The sequence below is a fragment of the Manis pentadactyla genome, chromosome X (genome assembly GCF_030020395.1).
Source record: "Manis pentadactyla isolate mManPen7 chromosome X, mManPen7.hap1, whole genome shotgun sequence".
NCBI lineage: Eukaryota > Metazoa > Chordata > Mammalia > Pholidota > Manidae > Manis > Manis pentadactyla.
Window position 1 is genome coordinate 53,970,973 of NC_080038.1, and position 19,587 is coordinate 53,990,559.

Below are 19,587 nucleotides of genomic sequence, written 5' to 3' on the forward strand. Positions count from 1 at the left end.
AAACACACACAAAAACAGCAGAAGAGACAAAGATAAGTAATGGCATGAACACCACTCCCAACCCTGTGACCTGAACTAAGCAGGGATACCGCTGAGGGACCTGCAAGCAGATTTGCCTGCCTGGCAACAGAAAAAAAACACATGGTTAAAAGGGCAACTAGACTGTAAGAGAAGAAAGTAGAGTTTCAGAAATAGAACACTCATCAAATGACAGAGGATCACACAGAACTGTGTAATCAGAGATGCTGGCATGAGCCACTTTTTACCCCCCGCCCCACATTGATGGCAGCAGAGTCTATGAGCACTCAGCTGCACCAGATGTAACCCACAACAGCATGCCTGCCCTGTATGTGGCCAAAGGAGTCTGCCAGGTTCCAGCAGTTCCATGAAGTCAGCACCAGTGTGTCACACACTTGGACTAGACCCATCCATACCCTTACACACCCAACTACTCTGTCAGTGAAGCATGGGTGGTGCACATTTGGACTTAGCCCATACTCACACCCTTAGCTCCAGAGGCATGCACCCTATTAAGGGCTGACTGAGACTTCCCCACATGGTGCACCCTCAGCCAATGACACTCTTCAATTATACCCCCGGCCATCACTCAAGGGAAATTGCTTTGAATCATTCCCCATTGTTCCCAGCAGTGTGCCTACAGGAAGGAACTCACTGGGAGTTACCCTGACCATGCCCCATTGACCCTGGCAACACCACGGCTTGCCCATGCACAGCACTCACCTGGACTGCCATAGACTGAGTTCTGTGGCCCTGGACACACTGCAGTGCACACTGCTGACCAGAGCTTGCCAAGACACCCTTGCCTCATTCTCACTTGGTTTAAGTCAGACAACTTTCAGGAACTTGAAGTCTACTCAGGGGTAGTCCTTACACAAGTACACTTCTTCAAGGCTGGGAGAGGTAGCTTTTGGTCTAATTGATAAAAGCAAACACAGAAAATCAAACAAAATGAGGGCAAAGAGGCATATGTTCCAAACAAAAGAACAAGACAAAACTTCAAAATAAGAACTAAATGGAACATTTTTAAGAAATCTACCTGATAGGAGATTATGGGAAGATGATGGTAGAATAGAGAGTTCCTGAATCCATGTTTCTCCTACCTACACATAGAGCATTTCATCCTGATGAAGAACTGAGACTGAAGTGAACAACTTCTATACCATGAGGGACAGAAATATCACATTTTAAAAAGTGAAATGGCAGGACAGACAGAGACACAGTGATCACAGGAACCCTACACCTAGCACAGCACCAGTAGAAGGGAGGGGGAAGGATATCACTGAGAGAGACAGGAACAGACTCTCTGCCCTGATGTGCAGGAAAAAAAATCCTTGCAGTTTAAAGTGCAGCTAGAACATAAGAGAAAAAACTCAAGGTACAGAACTAAACATCTGCCATTTGGCAAGGAAACCTTTGAAGGTAATCCAGGATCTGCAGAGCTGGCCAGAGCTATTGCTTGCTTTCATTCTACACATCTTAGTGCCACTGAGATCAGGATCTGTGCACACACATCAATCTCAGACTTGGTCTATCCAAACCCTTCACCTCCATCCATACCCAGTGCACCAGGATATTCTGCGCTTGATTTCATGAATTAGTAGAAAGACCTATCCCTCCTGGACTTGAAGGACTGGTCTTATGTAATGAGGGTCCCCTGGGTAGACTTCGTTTGCTCTGGGCTTTTGGGAGGCTGTCTGGAGGCATAATGGGCATGCCAATGGACTGCTGTGGTTTCAAGGCTCTCAGGAAATGGTTGGAGGGGGGTGTGGTAAGAAGGTCCAAATTGGAGGGGCCCTTGAGTGAATATCAATGTGGTCCCTAATGGTTGGGAGGCACTGGACCCAGGTTCAGTCTCCAGGAAAGCCCCACCTTTGCAACTACTGTCTCTGAGTCTATGGTGCAGCAGTGGCTCAAGTGCACTGCCCAGGGGTGAGGTGTGACCAGACCCACACCCTCAGTGAAGCCACAGGCCTAGGGACAGCCTCCAGGAAATCCCCATCTCTGTAGCCATAGACTCCATGCCCACAGTGCAGCAGTGGTTCGGGTATACTAGTTCCACTCCCATGGTACAGCCCCAGGTCCAGGCAAGCAACACCTGTGCAGTCACTAGCTCCATACTTGCAGTGTAGAAGTGGTCCAGTCCTGCTACCAGGATTTGGGCCGGAACTGGTTCTGCACCTGTGATGCATCTGCTCAAAGGCCTAGGCTGGCCTTCAGGGAAGCCTCAGCTCAATGGTTACTAGCTCTGAGTCTGTGGTGCAGCAGCAGCTCAGGTGTTCATCCATGATGCTCCAGAGAAGCATCCTGCCTCTTCAACTACTGGATCAACACTTAACAGTGCAGTAATGGTCAGGGTGCCCTCTCTAAGGGTAAGTGGCAACTGGCTCCACACCCTTGGGGCATCTGTGGCCCAAATATGCTCTCCAGCTGATGCATATGAGTGTGGGCAGGAGCTGGTAAGTCACCTAGACCAGGTCTGAAATTGGTGTGTATGTCTCAACCATGTTCCCCACTTCACTATCTATGTAGGGAAGGTGTGCAAACAATGGCTGTTGCCAAACCTCTCATCCAGAGAGAGTTCCAGCTGTTCCCTCACCAAATTGTGGGTGCTTTATTTCCAAAAATCAGGTTTTTTTGAGAGGGAATCTCTCATATTTATTGATCAAATGGTTGTTAACAACAATAAAATTCTATATAGGCGACTCAATGCACAATCATTAATCAACCCCAAGCCTAAATCTCAACAGTCTCCAATCTTCGGAAGTATAATGAACAAGTTCTTACATAGTGAATAAGTTCTTACATGGTGAGCAGTGCAAGGGCAGTCATATCACAGAAACTTTCTGTTTTGATCACACATCATGAACTATGAACAATCAAATCAGATATGATTATCCATTTGATTTTTATACTTGATTTATATGTGAATCCCACATTTCTCACGTATTTTTTTTTTACTAAAATGTTTAAGTGGTAGGTAGATGCAAGATAAAGGTAGAAAACATAATTTAGTGCTGTAAGAGGGCAAATGTAGATGATCAGGTCTGTGTCTATAGATTAAGTATTAATCCAAGCTAGACAAGGGCAACAAACATCCACAGATGCAGAAGATTTCTCTCAAAACAGGGAGGGTGAGGTTCTAAGCCTCACCTCTGTTGAGCCCCAATTTCTCACCTGATGGACCCCCTGTGACTGTGCCTGTCTTAGGTTATTCTTCCCTTGAGGAATCTTACCCATCTCTGGCTAACCAACCATCTTCCGGGGCCATACAGGGAAATAAATGTAAAGTTGGTAAGTGTGAGAGAAGCAATATTGTTTGAAAAGGTTAGCTTTTTACTTCTTTGCAGATTTATGCCCTGTGGTTTCTATGCCCAGCATTTGTCTTGAGGTATCTTTACCACTTGGAAGAATTATGATACTCGGTAATTTTCTATATGAGGCACGAATGCTAATAAAGGGCTGTAATTATAAAGGAAGAAGAAAAGCTATAGAAGTAGCAGACGGAAGAAAACATGGGAAGACTGATTATTTCTTTGACAAAACTTCTTGTAGAGTAACATAAGCATGTATAGGTTTTAACAAACTACTAATTAAATTGTGTACACACATTAACAGAATAGGAATACAGATACATAACAAAAGCAGACCTACAGTTACCAGCCATATCCAGTGAAACCAAGAAAACCAGTTAGGTACCCTAGGCATTTGTGAAAACTTATCAATAATATGGTGGATATTGTCTAACTGAATTTGAATAGTTTGAGAAAAATCAGACAAATTAAAACACATTCCTGGGAACTGTTCACATCCCATATGTTCTTTTAACAATAGATAGTCTATAGTCACACGATTTTGGAGCACTGCAACTTGCACTTCTCCTAATTCTTGCTTGAGTTCTGACAATATAGATCCAGTCAAATTTGTTGTTTTACTGTATGCACAGGCCAGCTTAGATATCTCCTTCTTCATTCCAATGGCAAGTCCAGGAACCAGTGGGATGAATGCAGCTACAACTGCAACAGTGCCAGGATCTTTGTTGAAGTTTTTTGATGATCATCTTCTGGAATGACTCTTCCAGAGGATGTTGATGTTGGATGTTCTTCATATCGTATCTTAATTCGTTTTCTGGGTAGCCAAATTAGGCTTTGATCCTCTGTATAAACACAAACAAACCCTATGCCCACACTTTGATATGACCGTTATACCATTGTGAAGAACCTATTGAAGACCACCACACAGGAACTGCTTTTTTTTTAAGAGAAAGAAATATTATCAGAAAAATGTACTTCCATAGCTAATCATCTGACACCCTTTAAAAGATCAAAATTAAGGATATGTAAAGCATGCATTAATCGTTGATTTGCAGTTAATTTTATCCTATCAGGGAGTAATCCCCCCTTTTTTATCATTAATCTACAATTACATGAAGAATATTATGTTTACTAGGCTCTCCCCTACACCAAGTCCCCCCCACAAACCCCATTACAGTCACTGTCCATCAGCATAGCAAAATGTTGTAGAATCACTACTTGTCTTCTCTGTGTTGCACAGATCTCCCCTTTCACCCACCCCCCACATTCTATATGCTAATCATAATACCCCCTTTCTTCTTCCCCACCCTTATACCTCCCTACCCTCCCATTCTCCCCAGTCTCTTTCCCTTTGGTAACTGTTAGTCCCTTCTTGGGTTCTGTGATTCTGCTGCTGTTTTGTTCCTTCAGTTTTTCATTTGTTCTTATGCTCCACAGATGAGTGAAATCATTTGGTATTTGTCTTTCTCTGCTTGGCTTATTTCACTGAGCATAATACCCTCTAGCTCCATCCATGTTGTTGCAAATGGTAGGATTTGTTTTCTTCTTATGGCTGAATATTCCATTGTGTATATGTACCACATCTTCTTTATCCATTCATCTACTGATGGACACTTAGGTTGCTTCCATTTCTTGCCTATTGTAAATAGTGCTGAAATAAACATAGGGGTGCATCTGTCTTTTTCAAACTGGAGTGCTGCATCCTTAGGGTAAATTCCTAGAAGTGGAATTCCTGGATCACATGGTAAGTCTATTTTGAGCATTTTGAGGAACCTCAATACTGCTTTCCACAATGGTTGAACTAATTTACATTCCCACTAGCAGTGTAGGAGGGTTCCCCTTTCTCCACAACCTCGCCAACATTTGTTGTTGTTTGTCTTTTGGATGGTGGCCATCCTCACTGGTGGGAGGTGATATCTCATTGTGGTTTTAATTTGCATTTCTCTGATAATTAGTGATGTGGAGCATCTTTTCATGTGTCTGTTGGCCATCTGAATTTCTTTTTTGGAGAACTGTCTGTTCAGTTCCTCTGCCCATTTTTTAATTGGATTATTTGCTTTTTGTTTGTTGAGTTGCATGAGCTCTTTATATATTTTGGATGTCAAGCCTTTATCGGATCTGTCATTTACAAATATATTCTCCCTTACTGTAAGTTACCTTTTTGTTCTAGTATGGTGTCTTTTGCTGTATAGAAGCTTTTCAGCTTGATATAGTCCCACTTGTTCATTTTTGCTTTTGTTTTCCTTGCCCGGGGAGATATGTTCATGAAGAAGTCGCTCATGTTTATGTTCAAGAGATTTTTGCCTATGGTTTTTTCTAAGAGTTTTGTGGTTTCATGATTTACTTTCAGGTCTTTGATCCATTTCAAATTTACTTTTGTGTATGGGGTTAGACAACGGTCCAGTTTCATTCTCTTACATGCAGCTGTCCAGTTTTGCCAAAAATCAGTTTTATCGCTGACAGTCTAGACATACTTTCTGTGCTTGAGTCTGTGAATTATTTGAAAGGCTCACTTTCCCAGTCTTGAATGTTGTCATTGTGTAGGCAGGTCCCCTGTGTTGACTGTATGCCTTGTGGTTTTGGCAAGTTGGAGGCTGATTAAGTGTGAGACAGGCTTTTCCTGGTGTTGGGGTTCCCAGTGTGTTTTTCCTGGAGTGCAGGTGGAGGCTCATTGGAGGGACAAGTTGGTGCATACCTGTGGGTTCTATGCTACTACTGGGAGGTTGGTAGGCCAGTGGCATGTTGGGTACACTTGAGGAAAAAAAACCCAGAAAAATCCAAACAGGATAAACTCAGTGAAGTCCTCTCCAAGACACATCACAATTATAATGTCAAAGATCAAAGACAAAGAGAGAGAGTCTTAAAAGCAGTGGGAGAAATACAATGAGTTACCTAAAAAGGGGAACCCCATGATGCTATCAGCTGACTTTTCAGCAGAAACTCTACAGGCCAGAAGGGAGGAACAAGATATATTCAAAGTGCTAAAAGAGAAAAACCTCCAACCAGTAATTCTCTACCCAGCAAGGTTATTGTTCAGAATGGAATCAAAGATAAAGAGCTTCATAGATAAATGTAAGAGAGCAGCAGCACTAAACCAAGGTTACAAGAAATGTTAATAAAGGGTCTTTTTAAGAAGAAAAGCAGAAACCCTAACTGGAAACAAGAAAAATATGAAAGTGTAAGTTTCAGTAGTAAAAGCACACATACCAGAAATAGCAGATTAATTAATTAAAAGCTAGTATGGAGGGATTCTAGGAAAATGGCAGAGTAGAGAGAGCCTGAATCCACATTCTCCCACCTACACACTAAATCTACAGCTATATACAGAGAATCTCACCCTCAAGAATAGCGAAGACCAAAGTGAACACCTATACAATAAGGATATAAAGATCAAATTTTTAAAAAGTTCAAAATGGCAGGAGAGACAGAGACAAGGTAATAGTGGGAGCCACAACCCCAGTGGCAGAGAGGAGAGGGAAAGATATCACTAAGAGATACAGGCTTGGACTCCCTGCCTTAACACACAGGAAAAAAGCCTTGCAGTTTAAAATGCAACTAGACCGTAAGTGAAAGAACCTAAATTTCAGAAGGAAAGATCCACTATATGGCAAGGAAACCACTGGAGACTGTCCAGGATCAGAGGAGCCAACCAGCACCATTGTTTGCACTCCTTCAACACATCTTGGTGTGTCTGAGAGTAGTATCTGGACCCAGCAGTCCATTTTTGTTGCCTGCTATTATTGACTAGCCCAGCCCCATGAGCAGGACTGGAAAGTTCCACAGTTCACAATGAGTGAGTGTAAGTCTGGGGGCAGATACTTCTGAGGCAGCTCCCCAGAGCAAAAGGGGAGTGATGTGCTTGGCCTGACCCCAGGTCATGGGTAGGGAGGGCCCAGTGGGCACCAACTTGGGAATTCCCTGGGGCAGCTCAGAGTACACAGGGGCCACAGGGAAACATGTGCGTGTTATGCCAAAGCTCAACTCCAGGTGACACCAGTGGGTGCCAACTTGGGAGTTCCCTGAAGAATCCCATGCCCACCAAGGTGTGCAAGGGCTAAGGGGAGATGGCTGTTCTGTTGCCAGAGTCCAACCTCTAGCAGGACCAGTGGGTTCTGAAGTGGGAATTCGCCAAAGGATCCCAGAGCATACATGCATGGTGCCTGATCCCAGTCACCAGTGGAACAGGAGGGCATCAATTCAGGAATTCCCAGGAGTATCCCAGAGTGCACAGGAGCTGTGAGGAAGTGTGCACACACATGGTGCCTGATCCCAGACACCAGAAGGTTCTGGGGATGCCTACATGGGAATACTCAGGACCAGTCAAGAGCACTAAGGAGTTGAGGGGGAATGTGCATTGCACCTGATTTCATGCTGCCACAGCATCAGGTGGGCATTCAATGCAGAACTCCCTGGAGTGGTCCTAATTGGACCAGCACAAGCACTGGCATTTGGGTGAGGAAGCACAGGGGATTCAGCAGGCAACACTGGGAATTACCATGAGTGCACCTATGAAATGCTGCTGGCACAGACCCTCCTCCACTAATGTGGAACCCAAAAGAACACCTTCAAAGGCTCCCCAAGGCCACTCCCCTGGGACCACACCATGGGAACCTCAACATCAGGAAAACTCCACAAAACACTTACTCAGCCTCCAGGTTGCCAAAACAGTGAGGCATATGCAGTCTACACAGGGAACTGTCCTACACAAGACCAATTCTTCAAGACTGGGTGAGTGAGCTTTTTCAGCTAATTCATAAAACCAAGCACAGAAAGTCATAGAAAATGAGGAGACAGAACAATATGCTCCAAACAGAAGAACAAGAAAAAAACCAGACAAAAAGTTAAATGAAACAGTTAAGCAATCTACCCAAAAAAGAGTTTAAAGTAATGGCTATTAGATAGTCACTGAACGTGAGAAAACAATAGTGGGACTCAAGGCAGACCTCGACAAAGAGAACTAATTAGAGATGAAAAATTCAATATATGAAATAGAAAAATACACTGGAGGGAATGAACAGCAGAGAAGAGGATACAGAAAAATGGATCAGTGACTTGGAAGATAATAAAGGAAAGCACTCAAGTTGAACAACAGAAGGAATAAAGAATGAAAATAAATGAGAATAGGGTAAAAAAAGCTCTGGGGCAACATCAAACATCCCAATATCCACATTATAGGAGTCCCAGAAGGATAAGAGAGAGAAGGGTGTAGAAAAATTGTTTGAAGAGATAATAGTTGAAAAATTCCATAACCATGGGAAGGAAATTGTCTACCAGTTTCAGGAAGCAGAAAGAGCTCCAAACAACGTGAACCCAAGGAGGTCCACACCCACAACATATCATAATTGAAATGCCAAAGATCAAACACAATGAGAGAAGAAAAAGCAGCAAAGAACAATGATAATGTATAACTAATGATAGACATAAGGCTATCAGCTGATTGTTCAGTAGAAACTCTATAGGCCAGAAGGGAATGTCATGATATATTCAAAGTGCTGAATTGAAAGAAAAAGCTCCAACCAAGAATACTCTACTGAGCAAGATTACCATTCAGAACTGAAGGATAGAAAAAGAGCTTCACAGATAAGCTTGAGAGTTAACCACTACAAAACCAGCCAACAAGGAATGTTAATGGGACCTCCTTAAGAGGAAAAGACAAGACCCTAACTTGAAGCTAGACATTTAAGAAAGGGAAAATTTTCCACTGGTAAAGCAAACATATAGCAGAGGTAGTAGATCAGTTACTTAAATTCTAGTATGTAGGTCAAAAAGACAAAAGTAGCAAAATCAGTTATATTCAAAAATAAGTTAAGGGAATCAGTAAGCAAAAAGTTGTAAATGATAATATTTACATAAAACGTGGAGAAGGGAGAGTAATAAATGTAGTACTGTGAGAATGCATCCAAACTTAAGTGACCAGCTTAAAATAGATTGTTACATTCAAAGGATGTGATATGTGAACCCCATGGTAAACACAAATCAAAAACTTATAATATATATATACAAAAAGGAAAGAGACTTGAAGCCAACCATAACAATAAAGAATCATAAAATACAAGAGACAACAGCAAGAGTGAAAGAAAGGATCATTAAACAGCAAAAACAAGGAAACATTTAGCAAAATGGCAATAAGTACATACATATCTAAAATTAAATGTAAATGTACCAAATGCTATAATCAAAAGTCATAGGGAGACTGAATGGATATTAAAAGAAGAGCCATCTATTTGCTGGCCACAAGAGAATCACTTTGGATATAAAGACTTACATAAACTGAAACTAAAAACATGGAAAAATACATACCATGCAAATAGGGATAAAATACTGGATTTGCAATACTATATCAGACAAAACAGACTAAAAAACAAAAAAGTAAGAAGAGACAAATAAGAATATTACATAATGATAAAGGAATCAGTTCAATAACAGTATACAACAGTCATAAATATTTATGCACCCAAAACAGGAGCATCTAAATATATAAACTAAATTCTAACAGGGTTAAAGGGAGACATTGATGTCAAAATAGTATTAGTAGGGGATTTTGACACCCAATTTATATCAATGAGTAGATTATCCAGGCAGAAAATAAAGAAGAGGTGTAGAATGACACATTAAACCAGAGGGGCTTAACTGTAAATACAGAACTTTCTATCCAAAAGCAACACAGAATATACATTTTTCTCCAGTACATATGGAATGTTCTCCAGAGAAGATGAAAAATGACACAAACAATTCTAAACAAGTTTAAAAAGACTGAAGCACCTTAGACTATGATGTTATGAAATTAGAAATCAACTACAAGAAAAAAAAACTGGAGAAAACACAAACATAAATGTTAAACAGCATACTTCGAAATAATCAATGGATCAAGGAACAGATCAAAGAGGAATCAAACTATACATGGAGCCAAAGGAAAACAGAATCACAAAAGTTCAAAATATGTGGGATGTAACAAAAGCTGTACTGAGAATTTTATAGCAATACAGACCTACTTCAAGAAAAAGAACAATCTTAAATAATCTAATCTTTCATCTAAAGGAACTAGAAAAAGAAGAACAAACAAAGCCTAAATTAGTAGAAGGAGGGATATAATAAAGATCATATCGGAGAAAAAATAAATAAAATAGAGATTAAGAAAACAATAGAAAAAGTAATTGAAACCAAGAGCTGGTTCTCTGAGAAGATAAACAAAATAGATAAACTTCAAGCCAGACTTTTTCAAGAGAAAAAGAGAGGATACAAATGAACAAAATCAGAAACAAAAAAGAAGTTTCAACTGACACCACAGAAATACAAACTATAAGAGAATTCTATGAAATAATATATGCCAATAAATTGGCCAACCTAAAAGAAATGGAAAAATTCATAGAAAAATTCCATCTTCCAAGACTGACCCCACAAGAAACAGAAAATATGAACAGATCAATTACTATTAATGAAGTTGAATTGTTCATCAAAAAATTCCCAACAAACAAAATGCCAGTATCAGATGGCTTCATAAGTGAAATCTACCAAACATTTAAAGATGAGCTGATACCTATCCTTCTTAAAGTATTCCAAAACACAAAAGAGGAGGGAATATGTTCAAACATTCTAAAAGGCCAGTATTGCTCTAATACCAACCCAACAAAGACACTTCACAGAAAGAAAATTATAGATGAACAAAGATGGAAAAATCCTCAACAAAAAATTAGTAAACCAAAATAAAAAATGCATTTAAAGGATAATCCATAAAAATGAAGTGTAATTTATTCCAGGGGTGCAAGTATGGTAAAATATCCAGAAATTAATCAATGTGATACACACATTAGCAAAAGGAAGGATAAAAACCATGTGGTAATCTCCATTCATGCTAGAAAAGCATTTGAAAAAATTCACCATCAATTCATGCTAACAACATCCAACAAAATGGGAACAGAGGAAACATACATCAATATAATAAAGGCTATCTATAGGGAACCCACAGGTAATATTATACTCAATGTTGAAAAGCTGAGAGCTTTTCTTTTAAGATCAGGAACAAAACAAGGATGCACATTCTTACCACATTTTTTGGAATCATTAATGTACAATTACTTGAACATTATGGTTGCTAGACTCCTCCTATTTTTAAGGCTCCCCCATATATTCCATTATAGTCACTGTCCATCAGTGTAGTAAGACGTTATAGAATCATTACTTGTCTTCTCTGTATGTACAGCCTATCCCGTGTCGTACCCCCACCCACTACATTATGTGTGCTAATCATAATGCTCCCTTTTCCCCATTATCCCTCCCTTCCCACCCATCCTCCCCAGGCCCTTTCCCTTTGGTAACTGTTAGTCCATTCTTGGGTTCTGTGAGTCTGCTGCTGTTTTGTTCCTTCAGTTTTTGCTTTGTTCTTATACTCCACACATGAGTGAAATCATCTGATACTAGTCTTTCTCTGCTTAGCTTATTTCACTGAGGATAATACCCTCTAGCTCCATCCATGTTGTTGCAAATGGTAGAATTTGTTTCTTCTTATGGCTGAATAATATTCCATTCTCTATATGTACCACATCTTTCTTATCCATTCATCTGCTGATGGATACTTAGGTTGCTTCCATTTCTTGGCTATTGTAAATAATGCTGCGATAAACATAGGGGTGCATATATCTTTTTCAAACTGGGTTCCTGCATTCTTAGGGTAAATTCCTAGGAGTGGAATTCCTGGGTCAAATGGTATTTCTATTTTGAGTTTTTTGAGGAACCTCCATACTGCTTTTCACAATGGTTGAACTAGTTTACATTCCCATCAGCAGTGTAGGAGGGTTCCCCTTTCTCCACATCCTTGTCAACATTTGTTGTTGTTCGTCTTTTGGATGGTGGCCATCCTAACTGGTGTAAGGTGATATCTCATTGTGGTTTTAATTTGCATTTCTCTAATGATTAGTGATGTGGAGCATCTTTTCATGTGCCGCTGGCCATCTGAATTTCTTCTTTGGAGAAGTGTCTGTTCAGAGCCTCTGCCCATTTTTTAATGGGCTTATTTGCTTTCTGTTTGTTGAGGTGCATGAGCTCTTTATATAATTTGGATGTCAATCCCTTATTGGATATGTTATTTATGAATATATTCTCCCATACCATAGGATGTCTTTTTTTTCTACTGATGGTGTCCTTTGCTGTACAGAAGCTTTTTAGTTTAATATAGTTTCCCTTGTTCATTTATGCTTTTGTTTCCCTTGCCCAGGGAGATATGCTCATAAAGAAGTTGCTCATATTTATGTCTGAGAGATTTTTGCCTAAATTTTTATCACAGAGTTTTATGGTTTCATGACTTACATTCAAGTCTTTGATCCATTTTGAGCTTACTTTTGTGTATGGGGTTAGACAATAATCCAGTTTCATTCTCTTAAATGTAGATGTCCAGTTTTGCCAACACCAGCTGTTGAAGAGGCTGTCATTTCCCCATTGTATATCCATGGCTCTTTAGCATATATTAATTGACCATATATGCTTGGGTTTATATTTGGGCTCTCTATTCTGTTCCACTGGTCTGTGGGTCTGTTCTTGTGGCAGTACCAAATCGACTTAATTACTGTGGCTTTGTAGTAGAACTGAAAGTCAGGGAGCTTGAAGTAATTCCCCCTCCTTTATTCGTCCATCTTAGGATTGCTTTGGCTAATTGGAGTCTTTGTCATTCCATATGAAGTTTAGAACTATTTGCTCTGGTTCATTGAAGAATGCTGTAGGTATTTTGATAGGGATTGCATTGAATCTGTAGATTGCTTTAGGCAGGATGGCCATTTTGACAATATTAATTCTTCCTACCCAAGAGTATGGGATTAATTTCCATTTATTAGTGTCTTCTTTAATTTCTCTTAATAGTGTCTTGTAGTTTTCAGGGTACAGGTCTTTCACTTCTCTGGTTAGGTTTATTTCTAAGTATTTTATTCTTTTTGATGCAATTGTGAATGGAATTGTTTTCCTGATTTCTCTTTCTGCTAGTTCATTGTTAGTGTAAAGGAATGCAACAGGTTTCTGTGTATTTATTTTGTATCTTACAACTTTGCTGAAATCAGATATTAGTTCTAGTAGTTTTGGAGTGTATTCTTTATGGTTTTTTATGTACAATGTCATGTCATCTCCAAACAGGGACAGTTTGAATTCTTCTTGCCAATCTGGATGCCTTGTATTTCTTTGTTTTGTCTGACTGCTGTGCCTAGGACCACAAGTACTGTGTTGAATAACAGTGGGGAGAGTGGGGATCCCTGTCTTGTTCCCGATCTTATGTGAAAAGTTTACAGCTCCTCGCTGTTAAGTATTATGCTGGCTGTGGGTTTGTTATATGTGGCCTTTATTAAGTTGACGTACTTGCCCTCTATACTCATTTTGTTGAGAGTTTTTATCATGAATGGATGTTGAATTTTGTCAAATGCTTTTTCAGCATCTATGGAGATGATCATGTGGTTTTTGTCCTTCTTTTTGTTGATGTTGTGGATGATGGTGATGGATTTTGGAATGTTGTACCATCCTTGCATCCATGGAATGAATCCCACTTGATCATGATGGATGATCTTTTGGATGTATTTTTTGAATTTGGTTTGCCAATATTTTGTTGAGCATTTGTGCATCTATGTTCATCAGGGATATTGGTATGTAATTTCTTTTTTTTGTGGTGTCTTTGCCTGGTTTTGGTATTACACTCATGTTGGCCTCATAGAATGAGTTTGGAAGGATTCACTCCTCTTTTACTTTTTGGAAAACATTAAGGAGGATGGTTATTAGTTCTTCTCTAAAAGTTTGATAAAATTCAGCAGTGGAACCATCTGGTCCATGTGTTTTGTTCTTAGTTTTTGATTACCAATTCAATTTTTTTGCTGGTAATTGGTCTATTCAGATTTTCTGTTTCTTCCTTGGTCAGCCTTGAAAGGTTGTATTTTTGTAGAAAGTTTTCCATTTCTTCTGGGTTATCCAGTTTGTTACTATATAATTTTTCATAGTATTCTCTCACAATTCTTTGTATTTCTGTGGTGTCCATAGTGATTTTTCCTTTATAATTTCTGATTCTTTTTATGTGTGTAGACTCTCTTTTTGTCTTGATAAGTCTGGCTAGGGGTTTATCTATTTTGTTTATTTTCTCAAGGAACCATCTCCTGCTTTCATTGATTCTTTCTATTTTTTTATTATTTTCAATTTTATTTATTTCTGTTTTAACCTTTGTTATGTCCCTCCTTCTACTGATTTTGGGCCTCATTCGTTCTTCCCTTTCTAGTTTCATTAATTGTGAGTTTAGACTGCTTATATGGGGTTGTTCTTCTTTCCTGAGGTAGGCCTGTATTGCAACATATATCCCCTTAGCACGGCCTTCGCTGCATCCCACAGAATTTGTGTTGTTGAATTATTGATGTCATTTGTCTCCATATATTGCTGGATCTCTGTTTTGATTTGGTCATTGATCCATTGATTATTTAGGAGCATTTTATTAAGCCTCCATGTGTTTGTGGGCTTTTTTGTTTTCTTTGTGTAATTTATTTCTAGTTTCATGCCTTTGTGATCTGAGAAGCTGGTTGGTACAATTTTAATCTTGTTGAATTTACTGAAGCTCTTTTTGTGGCTTAGTATATGAACTACTTTTGAAACAGTTCCATGTGCACTTGAGAAGAATGTGTATCCTGTTGCTTTTGGATGGAGTGTTCTGTAGATGTCTGTTAGGTCCATCTGTTCTAATACGTTGTTCAGTGCCTCTGTCTCTTTACTTATTTTCTGTCTGGTTGATCTGTCCTTCAGAGGGAGTGGAGTGTTGGTGTGTCACCAAATGAATGCATTACATTCTATTTCCCCCTCTAATTATGTTAGTATTTGTTTCAAATATGTAGGTGCTCCTGCATTGGGTGCATAGATATTTATAATAGTTATATCCTCTTGTTGGACTGACCCTTTTATCATTATGTAATATCCTTCATTGTCTCTTCTTACTTTCTTTGTTTTGAAGTCTATTTTGTCTGATACAAGTAATGCAACTCCTGCTTTTTTCTCCCTGTTAGTTGCATGAAATATCTTTTTCCATCCTTTTACTTTCAGTCTGTGTATGTCTTTGGGTTTGAAGTGAATCTCTTGTAGGCAGCATATAGATGGTCTTGATTTTTAATCCATTCAGTGACTCTATGTCTTTTGATTGGTGCATTCAGACTATTTACATTTAGGGTGATTATCGAAAGGTATATACTTATTGCCATTGCAGGCTTTAGATTCATGGTTACCAAAGGTTCATGGGTAATTCCCTTACTAACAGTCTAATTTAACTCACTTCGTATGCTATTACAAACACAACCAAAGGTTCTTTTTTTTCCTCCTTTTTCTTGGTCCTCCATTCTTTGTATGTTATGAGTCATATTCTTTACTCTTTCTCTATCCCTTGGGTGACATCTATTTAGCATTAATAATACTTCCATCTATAGGAGTCCCTCCAAAATGCACTCTAAAGGTGGTTTGTGGGAGGTAAATTCTCTCTGCTTTTGCTTATCTGAAAATTTTTTAATCCCTCCTTCAAACTTAAATGATAACCTTGCTGGGTAGAGTACTCTTGGTTCAAGGCCCTTCTGCTTCATTGCATTAAATATATCATGCCACTCCCTTCTGGCCTGTAAGGTTTCTGTTGAGAAGTCTGATGATAGCCTGATGAGTTTTCATTTGCATGTGATACTTTTTCTCTCTCTAGCTGCTTTTAAAATTATGTCTTTACCCTTGATCTTTGCTATTTTAATTATTATATGTCTTGATGTTGTCTTCCTTGGGTCCCTTGTGTTGGGAGATCTGCTAACCTCCGTAACTTGAGAGACTATCTCCTTCCCCAGACTGTAGAAGTTTTCAGCAATTACCTCCTCAATTATGCTTTCTATCCCTTTTTCTCTGTCTTTTTCTTCTGGTACCCCTATAATGCGAATATTGTTCCATTTGGATTGGTCACACAGTTTTCTCAATATTCTTTCCTTCTTAGAGATCCTTTTTTCTCTCTGTGCCTCAGCTTCTTTACATTCCTCTTCTCTAACTTCTTTTTCATTTACCATCTCTTCTACTATATCTAATCTGTTTTTAAATCCCTCAATTGTATATTTCATTTCAGATATGGAATTTCTTATTGATTGGATCTCTGACTTAAATTTGTTCCTGAGTTCTTGAATATTTTTCTGTACCTCCATAACCATGTTTATAATTTTTATTTTGAACTCTCTTTCAGGCAGATTGGTGAGTTCAGTTTCATTTGGATTTGGCCCTTTTTCTGGGGTTTGTGAGATTTTGGTCTGAACCATGTTCTTTCTTGTTTCACATTTCTGTGTGGTGCCCCCTAGTGCACAGAAGCTCCAGTCTCTGGACGTGCTTAACCCTTAGATTGAGGTTGGGGGGTCGTACGGGCACTGGTGCCTGGGGTCAGTAAAGAGTTGTTTCCTGATTCCAAGTTGCAGTGCTTGTCTCCAGTACCAGAGCCAGTGGGACAAACACACAGGTGTAAGCCTCTGTGCTTTGTGTCTCTAGCTGTTGTAGGCAGGGCCTCCTTCTGGCTGGTCTGACACCAACAGAGTGACTCCCGGTTTGTGAACCAGTGCCAGCAGGCTAGGAAAAAGGTGCAGCTGGTTGCATGTCACAGTGGGGGACCTCAGAGCTGAGAAGACAGCCAGGAGGATGGAGCACCTGAAGCTCCCCAAAGTTCCCAACCAACTGGGCAGAGCATGCCCAGACAACATTGACCACTTCTCCCTTCTCCCGTGCAGCAAGCTCCATACAAATCCCACCCCCCTAGCAGCCCTCTCAATGCTAGGAAGCCTCTCAGAATACCCACCTTTCCTTTGACACAGAGCAGTCAGATGTGGATCCCCTCCTCCACAAATGGACAGAAACTCAGTCTCTCAAGCTCTCTGCCTCTCTGAGGTCCCCAATATCCATAGCACCACACAGTATAGGTTTCTGCTCACAAAGCAGATCTCCAGGGCTAGGTGTTCAGCAGTCCCAAGCTTCCACCCACTCCCCATTCTCTTTCTCTCCCTCCTGCTGGTAATCTGGGGTGGGGGAAGGGCTTGGGTCTCGCCGGATTAAGGCTTTAGTATGTTACCCTGTTTCTTGAGGTCTGCTCTGTTCATGAGGTCTGTATGCAGTCTGGTTCAGCCTTCTTTCTTATTAGTTGTATTAACTAACTGTATTTTTGTACTATTTGTGGTTTTGGCAGGAGTTCTCTGTCTCACCTCTCACGCTGCAATCTTGAATCCTCAAGTATCACATTCTTACCACTTTTATTCAACATAGTACTAGAAAACTTAGCCACACTAATCAGATGAGAAGAATAAAAGGCAATCAAGTTGGTAAGGAAGAAGTAAAATTGCCACTATTTACAGATGGCATGATACTGTATATAGAAAACCCTAAAGACTCAACTAAAAAATCTATTAGAACTAATAAATGATTCAGTAAAGTTTCAGGATACAAAATCAATATACAGATATCTGTTACATTTCTATGTACCAATAAAAAAGTAGCAGAAAAAGAGATAAAGAAAATAATTCAATTTATAATTGCACAAAAAATACTCAGAAATAAACCTAAGCAAAGAAGGCAAAACACCTGTACTCAAACTATAAGACACTGAAGAAAGAAATTGAAGAAGACACAAATCAATGGGAAGCTATTTCATGCTCATGTGTGAGAAGAATTAACATTGTCAAAATGGTCATACTCTCCAAAGCAATTTACAGATTCAATGCAATCTCTATCAAAATATCAATATCACTTTTCATGAACTAGAGCAAAGAATCCTCAAATTAATATGGAGCCATAAAATACCCTGAATAGCCAAAGCAATCTTGAGAAAGATGTACAAACCTGGGGTATCATGCTTCCAGATTTAAAGTTATACTGTTATTGGCAACAACATGCTCAGTGAAATAAGCCAGGTGGAGAAAGGCAAACACCATACAATTTCATTTATTTGTAGAAAAGAAAAACAAAGCAAAACAGAAGGAATAAAACAGCATTAGACTTTTAGACACTGAGATATGACTAGAGGTTACCAAGGGGGAGGAGAAGGGGAAGAGAGGGGGAAGGAGACTGTTGAACCACTATGATGTACATTGGATAATAAAAAATTAATAAAAAGAAGGTAAAATAGAAAATAAAAAGCTACACTACAAAGCAACAGGCATTAAAACTGTTTCATACTGGCACAAATATAATACATGGATCAATGGAACAGAATAGGCAGCCCAGAAATGACCCAATATATGTGGTCAATTAATATATGTAAAAGGAGACATGAATATACAATGGAGGAAAGACAGTCTCTTCAATAAATGCTGTTGGAAAAACTGGACAGCTACATGCAAGAGAGTGAAACTGGATCACTCTCTTACACCATACACAAAAATAAATACCAAATGTGTTATATTCCTAAATGTATCCTATGAAACCACAAAACTCTTAGAAGAAAACACAGGTGAGAATACCATGAACATCACCATGAGTAATTTTTTCTGGATATATTTCCTAGCGCAAGGGAAACAAATGCAAAAATAAATAAGTGGGACTTTATAAAACTAAAAAGCATCTGGAGAGTAGAACCCATCAATAAAATACATAGTCAACCTACTATTTGGGAGAATAAATTTGCAAATGATTTATCTGATAAGTGGCTAATATCCAAAATATGTAATGAACATATACACCTCAACACCAAGAAAACAAAAAACATAATTTAAAAACGTGAAGAGGGCCCAAATAGACAATTTTTGAAAGAAGAGATACAGATGGACAACAGGTACATGAGAAGTGCTCCAGAACACTACTCCTCAGGGAAATGAAAATAAAAACCAAATTATCTCACACCAGTCAGAATGGCCACTTATCCAGAAGACAAGAAATAAAAAGTATTGTGAGGAAGAGCCAAAATGGCTGCATGAGTAGTTCAGCAGAAATCTCCTCCCAAAAACATATATATTTTTGAAAATACAACAAGTATAACTATTCCTAAAAGAGACACCAGTAGATACAGTACAACAGCCAGGTTACATCTACATCTGCAAGAACTCAGCATCACAAGAAGGGGGTAAGATATAAGCCACAGCCCAACAGGACCTGAACACCTCCTTACTCCAGACCCTTGCCGGAAGAAAGGAGTCAGAGTGGGGAGGGAGTGAAAGCCCAGGACTGCTAAACAACCAGCTCTAGAAATCTGCACCAGGAGCACAGACATATGGTACATGGGGTACTGGATATTAGAGAAACGGAAAAGCAAAACCTGGGCAGG